The sequence below is a fragment of the Rhamphochromis longiceps genome, linkage group LG22 (genome assembly GCF_057381845.1).
Source record: "Rhamphochromis longiceps isolate RC_006_pf linkage group LG22, R_longiceps_female_GT1.1, whole genome shotgun sequence".
Taxonomy (NCBI): domain Eukaryota; kingdom Metazoa; phylum Chordata; class Actinopteri; order Cichliformes; family Cichlidae; genus Rhamphochromis; species Rhamphochromis longiceps.
In genome coordinates, this window is record NC_140577.1 from 31,475,108 (window position 1) to 31,487,668 (window position 12,561).

At 55.5% G+C, this 12,561-nt stretch overlaps 1 pseudogene; it reads left to right on the forward strand.

Annotated features, from left to right (window-relative positions):
• The first annotated feature begins 1,107 nt into the window (after window positions 1-1,107).
• On the forward strand, window positions 1,108-2,655 carry LOC146644310 (kelch-like protein 28 pseudogene; annotated as a pseudogene).
• The last annotated feature ends 9,906 nt before the right edge of the window (window positions 2,656-12,561 follow it).

The window sequence follows — 12,561 nt, forward strand, 5'->3', positions numbered from 1 at the left end:
TCTGATGGCGTGTGGGACAAAGGAGTTTTTAAGTCTGTTAGTTCTTGTCTTGGGGAGAACCAACCTGTCACTGAAAAGACTCTTCTGGTTGTTAATGGCCGTGTGCAGAGGATGCCCAGCATTGTTCATAATGTCCATCAGTTTCTTTAATGTCCTTTTCTCTGCCACTCTCACCAGAGTGTCCAGCTTCATGCCGACCACAGAGCTAGCCTTCCTGATCAGTTTCTCCAGCCTGGATGAGTCCTTCTTTGCTGTGCTGCTCCCCCAGCACACCACAGCATAGAAAAGTACTCCAGCAACCACCGACTGGTAAAACATCCTCAGGAGCTTCCTGCAGATGTTAAAAGACCTCAGCTTCCTGAGGAAGTACAGTCGGCTTTGGGCTTTTTTATACAGGTGCTCTGTGTTGCATGACCAGTCCAGTTTATTGTCCACCCACAGCCCGAGGTACTTGTACTTGTTGACCACCTCCACCTCCTCCCCCTCTATCTGAACCGGCAGTGGACCTTCTCTGGACCTCCCGAAGTCCACAACCAGTTCCTTAGTCTTTGAGGTGTTGAGTTGCAGGTGGTTTGTGTCACCTCCACCTGTATAAGATAAAGCCATAAATATGTGAGTCTGAGTCTCCTATCAAAAGTTACAGCTATTTATATGAAGTTGTACAAAAACGCTTTATTTCGTCAAGACAGTGCATTTCTCACTGTTACGAATGGGAAACTCGCCCGAAACAAAGTATAGGTTTTCATTATGTGAATAACTTGAAAATCTTAGCTCAAACAGCTGCAAAACCTGTTTGCCCAGCACGGGGATATTGAATTCTATAAGATGTATATGAAGTTGTACAAAAACGCTTTATTTCGTGAGGACAGTGCGTTTCTTGCGATTTCAATTCATTTGAATGGGGAACTCGCATGAAACAAAGTATACGTTTTCATTATGTGAAAAACTGGAAAATCTTAGCTCAAACAGCTGCAAAACCCAGCACGGGGATATTGAATTCTATAAGATAAAGCCATAAATATGTGAGTCTGAGCCTTCTATCAAAAGTTACAGCCAACTTCATGAAGTTGTACAAAAAGGCTTTATTTAGTTGCATTTAGTTGTTTTCTTGATAGCCGCCCGGGCTTCGCTGTCGTCGCCACTGCAAAATCGGTCATTACAGCGGCACGCCAGACGGGCTGTAAACTACAGATGGACCAGCAGGACCAGTCCTATATGTTTGCAAGTCTGACACGTTCTCACTCAGAGGAGCTGGTGCAAGGCCTCCAGCTCTTGCGGCAGGATCACGAACTATGTGACATTGTGCTGCGTGTGGGTGATGCCAAGATCCATGCCCACAAAGTAGTGCTGGCCAGCATCAGTCCTTATTTCAAGGCCATGTTTACGTGTAACCTGTCAGAAAAGGAGACCTCTGAGGTGGAGTTCCAGTGCATTGATGAAGCTGCCTTGCAGGCTATAGTGGAGTATGCTTATACCGGGACGGTGTTTATCTCCCAGGAGACAGTGGAATCTTTGCTACCCGCTGCCAACTTACTCCAGGTTAAGCTTGTACTTAAGGAGTGTTGTTCCTTCTTAGAGAGCCAGCTGGACGCTGGAAACTGTATAGGCATTTCCCGCTTTGCAGAGACTTACGGCTGTCATGACCTGTGCTTGGCCGCAACAAAGTTCATCTGTGAGAACTTTGAGGAAGTCTGTCAAACGGAGGAGTTTTATGAACTGACGAGAGCCGAGTTGGATGAAATTGTGTCCAATGATTGCCTTAAGGTAGTCACAGAGGAGACTGTATTTTATGCCCTCGAATCATGGATCAAATATGATGTAACTGAGAGACAGCAGCATCTGGCTCAACTGCTGCACTGTGTTCGCCTTCCGCTGCTCAGCGTCAAATTCCTCACTCGCCTATATGAAGCCAACCATCTTATACGAGATGACCACGCCTGCAAGCATCTGCTCAATGAGGCCCTCAAATATCACTTTATGCCTGAACACCGGCTGTCCTATCAGACTGTGTTGTCTGCACGACCCAGGTGTGTCCCAAAGGTGCTGCTTGCAGTAGGAGGCAAGGCTGGACTGTTTGCCACATTGGAAAGCACGGAAATGTATTTCCCTCAGACGGATTCATGGATAGGACTGGCCCCTCTCAGTGTACCCAGATATTAATTTGGAGTGGCGGTGCTGGACCACAAAGTTTATGTTGTGGGAGGCATCGCCACACATATGAGGCAGGGCATTAGCTATCGGAGGCACGAGAGCACAGTCGAAAGCTGGGACCCCGAAACCAACACGTGGTCTTCAGTGGAGCGTATGGCAGAGTGTCGCAGCACTCTCGGTGTAGTGGTCCTGGCCGGAGAGCTGTATGCCCTGGGAGGCTATGACGGCCAGTATTACCTCCAGTCTGTGGAGAAGTATGTCTCGAAGCTGAAGGAGTGGCAGCCTGTGGCACCCATGACGAAGTCTCGCAGCTGCTTTGCTACCGCTGTCCTAGATGGGATGGTGTATGCTATTGGAGGCTATGGCCCAACACATATGAACGGCGTGGAGCTCCACGCTGTCATACCGCTCCTTGCTGGGAAATGGGCTACCATTTCCCAGCAAGGGATGGGATGCCTGGGATGCCTGGGATGCCTGGGAAATGGTAGCCCCCATGGCAGATAAGAGGATCAACTTCGGAGTAGGTGTGATGCTTGGATTTATATTTCTGACTATTACATGCATTTGAATGGGGAACTCGCACGAAACAAAGTATAGGTTTTCATTATGTGAATAACTTAACATCTTAGCTCACACAGCTCAGAACTGAAGAAGCTTCTCGGATGAGAGGTGAAACGTCTTCAAGTAACTTAAAGAAGTCCAGACGCTTTTCTTTGCAAGCTCCTTTGACTATGATGACCTGGATGACTGAGAACCTTCACAGACAGTGGGGCATAACAAATAACTGAAGACACCTAAACTGGGAGAACTAAAAAAATAACAGACCTGGGAGCATACGACAACGGGATGAGAAGCAGAGAGACGCAGACGCAGACGAGGAACAGGACACCGTGGAACACAGACTGACACGGCGTAATACAGACAAACCGGCAACAGGCAGGAGAACACACAGGGCTTAAATACACACACCAGTAATCAGGGGATGAGAGACAGGAGGGCAACACAGCTGGGAGGAATCGGAGCTGACGGGACAGGGGAAATGTAAACTGAACACACTCACATCACACAGAGACCTTCACAATAAAGCAGGAAACTCAAACACAGGGAACCAAGCAAGACACAGAACTAAACAGACAGCTTCACAAACAGACGGGTTGACAACATAGACAGACAGAGACACAGATGCAAGACTCAAAGGCAGACCGAATATAACACATAGAACTCAAACAATCATCATCATCATCATGAAAATGATAACAAACTAAAAGCGCTGGGTCACCGACCCAGGACCATGACAATAACAAACTAAAAGCGCTGGGTCACCGGCCCAGGACCATGACAGTACCCCCCCTCAAGGGCTGGCTCCAGACAGCCCAGCAGAAACACAAAAACGGACCAAAACAAAACAGAAAACAACCCGACCAGGGTGGGCGGAGGGGGCCCAGGACGGAGGGACAGAGTCCAAAAAGGCCCAGATGGCCAAGTTCAGGGGGCCGACAGCGCAGGAGGCCAAAACAGTGCAGTTCCAGAGGCCGACCATGCGAATGGCAGCAGCAGTGGGGCTGCACTGGCAGCGGCGGGAATGCAAGCCTGGAAGCCGGCCACGCCGTAGGCAGTGGCGTGGAAACAGTTCCGGGGGCCGACCGTGCGGACGGCAACGGCGAGGAAACAGTTCTGGGGGCCGACCGTGCGGACGGCAACGGTGAGGAAGCAGTTCTGGGGTCCGATCGTGTGGACGGCAACAGCGGCGGGAATGCAAGCCTGGAGGCCGGCCACGCGGAAGGCAATGGCGGCAACAGAAGTCCGGAGGGCGGCCATGGTGGCGATGATCCCCAACAAGCGGCCTGGCAGATGACCGACGATGTGGAGGTGGTATAAGGGGACCCGAAGGCTGCGTGGCACCTGCAGCACCAGGCGAAGCGGAGGTTGGACCAGACAAGGCAGAGGCTGAAGCCGAAGCTGGGCCAGGCGACGCTGAAGCGAATGCGGAGGCTGAATCAGGCGAGGCTGAAGCCGGACCAGGTGAAGACGAAGCTGATGCAGAGGCCACTGCAGGTGATGCGGGAGCCGGACCAGACGAGGATGAAGACACGGAGGCTGGACCAGACGAGGATGAAGCAGTGGCTGGACCAGACGACTCTGAAGTGGATGCGGAGGCTGCACCAAGCGAGGCTGAAGCGGATGCGGAGGCTGGACCAGGCGAGGCTGAAGCGGATGCGGAGGCTGGACCAGGTGAAGCAGATGAAGCTAAAGCAGACGCTGGACCAGGCGAAGCAGATGAAGCTAAAGCAGACGCTGGACCAGGCGAAGCTGAAGCTGAAGCAGACGCTGGACCAGGCGAAGCTGAAGCTGAAGCAGACGCTGGACCAGGCGAAGCTGAAGCTGAGGCAGAGGCTGGACCAGGCGAAGCTGAGCCAGAGGCTGGACCAGGCGACGTTGATGATGCTAATGAAGAGACTGCTGCAGGCAACGCTGATGATGCTGAAGCTGGACCAGGCGTGGGTGATGCTGAAGCTGGACCAGGCGAGGATGAAGCCGGAGCCGGACCAGGCGTGGAAGCTGGAGACGAAGGCGCTGCAGCAGGCGGCGGCATGGATGAAACTGCGTCTGCAAGCAAGGATGAGGCTGCTGGTGGAGCAGCTGGTGGCTGAACGGGCTCCTCCGGCCCTCCAGCTGACGATGCAAAAGGCTGGACGGGCTCCTCGGGCCCTCCAGCGAGAACAGTCTCAGGACCAGTGGGCACAGGGGCCCCTGGAACACACAGGACAAAACCAGCAGGTGCGGGGACCTCTGGCAGGAACAGATGGAAACCAGCAGGCACAAGGGCCTCTGGCAGGAACAGATCAGAACCAGCAGGCACACGGGCCTCTGGCAGGAACAGATCAGAACCAGCAGGCACACGGGCCTCTGGCAGGGACAGGACAGAACCAGGAGGCTCACGGGCCTCTGGCAGGGACAGGACAGGACCAGCAGGCGCACGGGCCTCTGGCAGGGGCAGAGCAGAACCCGCAGGCGCACGGGCCTCTGGCAGGAACAGGACAGAACCAGCAGGCGCACGGGCCTCTGGCAGGCACAGGACAGAACCAGCAGCCGCATGGGCCTCTGGCAGTGGATGAGGCTGCTGGTGGAGCAGCAGCCTCATCCACTGCTGTGCCTGCTGGTTCAGAACAGGACCAGCAGGCGCACGGGCCTCTGGCAGGGACAGGACAGAACCAGCAGGCGCACGGACCTCTGGCAGGGGCAGGACAGAACCAGCAGGCGCACGGGCCTCTGGCAGGGGCAGGACAGAACCAGCAGGCGCACGGGCCTCTGGCAGGGACAGGACAGGACAGGACCAGCAGGCGCACGGGCCTCTGGCAGGAACAGGACAGAACCAGCAGGCGCACGGGCCTCTGGCAGGGACAGGACAGAACCAGCAGGCGCACGGGCCTCTGGCAGGGGCAGGACAGAACCAGCAGGCTCACGGCCCTCTGGCAGGGACAGGACAGGACCAGCAGGCGCACGGGCCTCTGGCAGGGACAGGACAGAACCAGCAGGCGCACGGGCCTCTGGCAGGGGCAGGACAGAACCAGCAGGCTCACGGCCCTCTGGCAGGGACAGGACAGGACCAGCAGGCGCACGGGCCTCTGGCAGGGACAGGACAGAACCAGCAGCCGCACGGGCCTCTGGCAGTGGATGAGGCTGCTGGTGGAGCAGCAGCCTCATCCACTGCTGTGCCTGCTGGTTCAGAACAGGACCAGCAGGCGCACGGGCCTCTGGCAGGGACAGGACAGAACCAGCAGGCGCAGGGGTCTCTGGCAGGGGCAGGACAGAACCAGCAGGCGCACGGGCCTCTGGCAGGCACAGGACAGAACCAGCAGGCGCACGGGCCTCTGGCAGGGACAGGACAGGACAGGACCAGCAGGCGCACGGGCCTCTGGCAGGGGCAGGACAGAACCAGCAGGCTCACGGGCCTCTGGCAGGGACAGGACAGGACCAGCAGGCGCACGGGCCTCTGGCAGGGGCAGGACAGAACCAGCAGGCTCACGGCCCTCTGGCAGGGACAGGACAGGACCAGCAGGCGCACGGGCCTCTGGCAGGGACAGGACAGAACCAGCAGCCGCACGGGCCTCTGGCAGTGGATGAGGCTGCTGGTGGAGCAGCAGCCTCATCCACTGCTGTGCCTGCTGGTTCAGAACAGGACCAGCAGGCGCACGGGCCTCTGGCAGGGGCAGGACAGAACCAGCAGGCGCACGGACCTCTGGCAGGGGCAGGACAGAACCAGCAGGCGCACGGGCCTCTGGCAGGGACAGGACAGGACAGGACCAGCAGGCGCACGGGCCTCTGGCAGGGGCAGGACAGAACCAGCAGGCTCACGGGCCTCTGGCAGGGACAGGACAGGACCAGCAGGCGCACGGGCCTCTGGCAGGGACAGGACAGAACCAGCAGCCGCACGGGCCTCTGGCAGTGGATGAGGCTGCTGGTGGAGCAGCAGCCTCATCCACTGCTGTGCCTGCTGGTTCAGAACAGGACCAGCAGGCGCACGGGCCTCTGGCAGGGACAGGACAGAACCAGCAGGTGCACGGGCCTCTGGCAGGGACAGGACAGAACCAGCAGGCGCACGGCCCTCTGGCAGGGGCAGGACAGAACCAGCAGGCTCACGGCCCTCTGGCAGGGACAGGACAGGACCAGCAGGCGCACGGGCCTCTGGCAGGGACAGGACAGAACCAGCAGCCGCACGGGCCTCTGGCAGGCACAGGACAGAACCAGCAGCCGCACGGGCCTCTGGCAGTGGATGAGGCTGCTGGTGGAGCAGCAGCCTCATCCACTGCTGTGCCTGCTGGTACAGAACAGGACCAGCAGGCGCACGGGCCTCTGGCAGGGACAGGACAGAACCAGCAGGCGCACGGGTCTCGGGCAGGGGCAGGACAGAACCAGCAGCCGCACGGGTCTCTGGCAGGGACAGAACAGGACCAGCAGACACGGTGGCTTCTGGCAAACACATAGCAGGCTGCATGTATTTGCAAGCAGCTGCAAACACATAGCAGCTGCTGGCAGAGTCGATGCCTGAGCATCGAGCATGCTCAGTTAAGAAGCCAGGTTAAGAACCCCTGGTTTCTTAACCTCCAGGGGTCTGGACCTCCAGGGGGTCCAGACCCCTGGCCCCCAGCAGACTGGGGGGTTTCAGCCCCCAGTCTGCTGAGGACTGAAACCCAGCCTCTGGGGGGGCCCTGGAGTGCATCACAGTCTCAAAACTGGTCAGCTGTTGAGGGATGATTACATTATTATTAGATTTCTCTCTGCTTGGAATGGATGGGCGAGGAACAGTGTCTTTCGGGTTGAATTGACTTGTATTGTTTTACAGGTGGAGCAACTGACACAGGATGCAGGGCTAGTGGCTGCTGAACAGGAGGCTGAACTGAGGGTGACTGACATAATGGTTGTGATGACAACGGACCTTCCTGAAGCACTTCCGCACATCCTCCTCAGACACAGTGTGCGCACTGATGTCATCCGCGGTGCGCACAGTGTCCGGTCTCATGGTGTTCGCTGTGTCGAATCTAGCGTAGAATACGTTTAGATCCTCAGAGAGGCCGTGGTCTGCGGTGTGCTGGTTTTCCCTCTAAAGTCTGCGATCGTGTTTAGTCCCTGCCACATACTCCGAGGGTTGTCAAACTGTTGCTCCACCCTGTCCCTGTACTCACGTTTGGCTGCTTTGATCGTCTTCTGGAGTTGGTAATGTGCGTGTTTGTAGTCCGATGTGTTTGTGGAGGCAAAGGCGGTGCTCCGTGCCGCCAGTGCCGCGCGAACATCTCCGTTAATCCAGGGTTTTTGATTTGGGAAGGATTTAACTGTTCTGGATGGGACGACATCTTCCACGCACTTCCTGATAAATCCGCAGACTGAGTCTGTACTCATCAATGTCCCTAGCAGCCACGTGAAACATTTCCCAGTCTGCGTGATCAAAACAGTCCCGCGGCGCAGACTCCGATTGGTCCGTCCAACAGTGCACCGCCCTCCGGGTTGGAGCTTCCTGTTTCAGCTTCTGCCTGTAGGCGGGCAGGAGCAGGATGGAGCGGTGATCTGATTGGCCGAATGGGGCGCGGGGGAGGGCTTTGTACGCATCCCGGAAAGAGGTGTAGCAGTGGTCAAGTAGCCGGTCTCCACGAGTGTTAAAATGGATGTGTTGGTGGAGTTTGGGTGAGACTTTCTTCAGGTTTCCCTTATTAAAGTCCCCGGTCGTGATAAACGCTGCCTCTGGGTGTGCGGTTTCCTCGCTGCTGATCGCGCTGTACAGCTCCCTGAGTGCTCGGTCAGTGTCGGCTTGTGGGGGAATGTAAACAGCCGTAATAATCACTGCTGTAAATTCCCTTGGTAGCCAGAATGGCCGGCACTTAATCATCAGGTACTCCAGGTCCGGTGAGCAGAAGGATTTGACCGGGTGCACGTTCGCATAATCACACCAGCTGTTGTTGATCATGAAACATACACCACCGCCTCTGCTTTTCCCAGTAAAATCCTGTGACCTGTCCGTGCGATGCACGGAGAACCCCGGTAGTTGTATTGTGGAGTCCGGTACCTTGTCCGATAGCCAGGTTTCTGTGAGGCAGATCACGCAGCAGTCCCGCATCTCTCGCTGGAATGAGATCCATGCCCGAAGCTCGCACAGCTTGTTCTCCAGAGACTGCACATTAGCCAGTAATAAACTGGTCTGTTAGTGCGCCGTCTCAGTCGAACCAGAATGCCAGATCTTCTCCCTCTGTGTCGGCGTTTGCGGCCTCCAGGGCCAGAGAACAAAGGCGTCTCAGGTGAGATGAATGGGGGGTCTACAAACGGAGCGTCCGTGTTGCAAAACTTGAACTCTGGAAAGTTATAAGAAAGACCGTCTTTTATGTCCAGTAAGGTTTGTCGGTCGTACACAAGGAGACATGTGCTACTCCCGAAAAAATCAAGGAAAAGTCAAATTAAACACAGAAAAAAGCTGTTGCTTGGGGGAGCTCGCGACGAGGCTGCCATACTCGGCGCCATGCATATGAGAGCATGAGGGCGGGAATGGATGTTTGTATATGTGTGTGCCTGTATGTCTGTGTCTATATGTCAGGTTGGGTATCAGATGCCACCTCTCTGGGGACATCTCAGGCCCTCCAAGGTTTGGAGGCCTATCTCCCCCCACCACCACTTCCCCTGCCAGTGGCGGACTCCCTCAGACATCGGTGCGTTGGTGGTTCTTTGTGTCTGGGGATGGGCATCCAAGTACACAACGGCTCACTCCTTGGCGGCCGCTTATCGGGGCCTGGAGCCTGGGGCTCGCTCGGGCCACTTCGGAGGTGGGGTGCCCACGGCCTCTTGGCCTGGGGCTCGGTCACTCAGGCACGGCTGGCTGCCAGCGGAGCTCACGGGCACGTCACTGCAACCCCCCCCTGGCTTCTGCTCCGCGGCTGCTGAGTGAGCCCTCATCTGGGACTCTCCTCAGCTCTTTCTGGGACAGTGGCGCGGCTGCCCCTCTGTTGGTCTTCCTTGGTCTCTTGTGTTCTGGGGGCCTCTGGATGTCTGGAGTTTTGATCTCCTCCATACCTGCTTCATGCCCTGGAGGACGGGGCTGTGGCCCCCCCACAGCCTCTAGCAGATCATTACATGAAGAAACCTTTTAAAAAAAACAAGCGCGTCCATGCTCACAGGTGTACACACTGGTGATCACACCCACAAAAAAAAAAGAATTCAATATCCCTGTGCTGGGCAAACAGGTTTTGCAGCTGTTTGAGCTAAGATTTTCAAGTTATTCACATAATGAAAACCTATACTTTTTTTCGGGCGAGTTCCCCATTCGAATGCATGTAATAGTCAGAAACGCACTGTCTTGACAAAATAAAGCCTTTTAGCTCAAACAGCTGCAAAGCCTGTTTGCCCAGCACGGGGATATTGAAGTCTATAAGATAAAGCCATAAATATGTGTGTCTGAGTCTTCTATCAAAAGTTACAGCGATTTATATGAAGTTGTACAAAAACGCTTTCTTTCGTCAACACAGTGCGTTTCTTACGATTACATGCATTCGAATGGGGAACTCGCCTGAAACAAAGTATAGGTTTTCATTACGTGTGTCATGTCATGTCAGAGATGAAGCGTGGAACTCACATTTCTCTGCCTTGACGTACAATCTGTTTTCGAGCAGCCGCTGTAGCACGCTCCTCACATGGATGTGATGTTCCTCGAGCGTTCTGGAAAAAACCAGGATATCATCCAGGTACACAAAAACAAACACGTTCAGGAAATCCCGTAACACGTTATTGACCAGGGCCTGAAAAACCGCCGGGGCGTTGGTTAACCCAAACGGCATCACTACATATTCGAAGTGCCCTAATGGAGTATTGAAGGCGGTCTTCCATTCGTCACCCTCTCGTATGCGAACCAGGTGATAGGCGTTCCGCAGGTCCAGCTTGGTGAAGACTGTGGCTTCCTGGAGTGAGTCGAAAACAGAATTGATTAGCGGGAGGGGATATTTATTCTTAACAGTGATGTCGTTTAAACCCCGGTAATCGATGCACGGTCGGAGCGACCCGTCCTTCTTTCCCACAAAGAAAAAACCCGCAGCGACGGGGGAGGATGACGGCCTGATTCTTCCTGCTGCTAGCGACTCTTGGATGTAATTCACCATAGTTTCTCTTTCGGGACGAGACAGGTTGTACAATCTGCTAGAGGGCAGCGAAGCTCCCGGGAGTAAATCAATGGCGCAGTCATATGGTCAGTGAGGTGGTAGTGAGAGCGCCTCGTCTTTACTGAACACCTGCCGTAAATCGTGATATTCGGGGGGAACGGAAGAGAGGTCTAGTGCTTGTGGCGGGACTGGAATCCGTTCCGCTGAGGCGGGGGGAACGGCTGACCCCAAGCAGTTCGCCAGACAAAACAAACTCCAGCTAGCGATTCTCTTTCCGGCCCAATCAATGTGAGGATTATGCCTCTGTAGCCAGGGGTAACCTAAGATAAGTGGGGTGTCAGGGGAGGGGAAAGTGAAAAAGGACAGCTGCTCCTTGTGGTTTCCTGATGTGACTAACTGTACTGGCGCGGTTTGGTGGGTGATAAAAGCAAACACCTGATTATTCAACGTAGACGCAGGGATGGGCGGTTCGAGCAGAGTAAGAGATACCTCTAACCTCTTAGCCAGTTTCTCATCCATGAGGTTCTGTTCCGCCCCGGAGTCCACCAGCGCGGGGCATGTAAAAGTCTGGTTATTAGTCACGATGGTAACGGACAGTAACAATCGGGGTCTAGTTGTGCTTAAAGTGCCGCCCACCCGTATCCCCGGACTTACCGGTGGGCCGGTTCGTTTGGGCGGACCGGGCAAACAGCGATGCGATGACCGGGCCTCCCGCAGTACAGGCAGTCCCCAGCCCGAAATCGGCGTTCCCTCTCCTCCGGAGAAAGCCGAGAGCATCCGATTTGCATGGGTTCGGGCGGAGGAGGCGATGGAGAACGCGCACATGCAGCCGTGGGTGGGGATGAAGAAACACGAATCCCGGGGCGCAATACGGAGCCCATAGGCTTAAGCCGCCGCTCGGCATCCCTCTCCCGCAGGCGTCTATCGATCCTGCGGGCGAGGGAAGCCAATTCTTCAAAGGATTTCGTTTCCTCGTGGAACGCTAGTTGGTCTTTCATCTGGTCGTTTAGCGAACGTAAAAAGACCCCACGGAGGGCCGAATCGGGCCAACCCACGGCCAACCCCTGGTACGAAACTCGACTATGTACTCAGCAATACTGCGCCGCCCCTGACGGAGCCCCAGCAATTTCTGTGCGGCGTCGTCCTCCGAGACTTGAGGGGAGAACGTCGCCTTGAACTCCTCCAGAAAATAGTCATAATCGCAACCACGAATGGGGTGAGAGGTTAAATAAGCCTCAGCACATGCTAAAGCTCGTCCCCGTAACAACCCCACAAAGTGGGAAATTTTAGCAGCATTCGTGGGGAAGGCGTGCGGCGTACGGCTGAAGAATAAGGAGCACTGGAAAAGGAACCCCCCACAGAGGTCTAACTCCCCGTGGAAGGGCTCCAGCGGCGGAGGTGAAACGTTGCGGTGCACGGGGTCGGGCTGCTTGGCTCGCAGCTGATCCTGAGTGTCACTAAGCTCCTGGTAACGGTCTTGGAGTGATTGGAGCTGCTGATCGTGGCGACCAAGAATAGCGCCCTGTTTGTTAATGGCGGAGTGGAGTGGGTCTGCTGGGTCCATACTGGCCAGTCCGTACTGTCATGAACCAAAGTTCAGCGCACAAGCTGGACCCAGAAGCAGAGCCAACACACACAGGAGTATGAGAAAATAAACTTTATTTTAACTGAAGGTGTCCCGGGAGGGTAGAAGGAAAACACGCGTGAAACTAGAGAAACCAAGGGACCGGGAGATGAGTCGCGCAGGAACGCCGAAAACGGGACTGTGGGAGGCTGC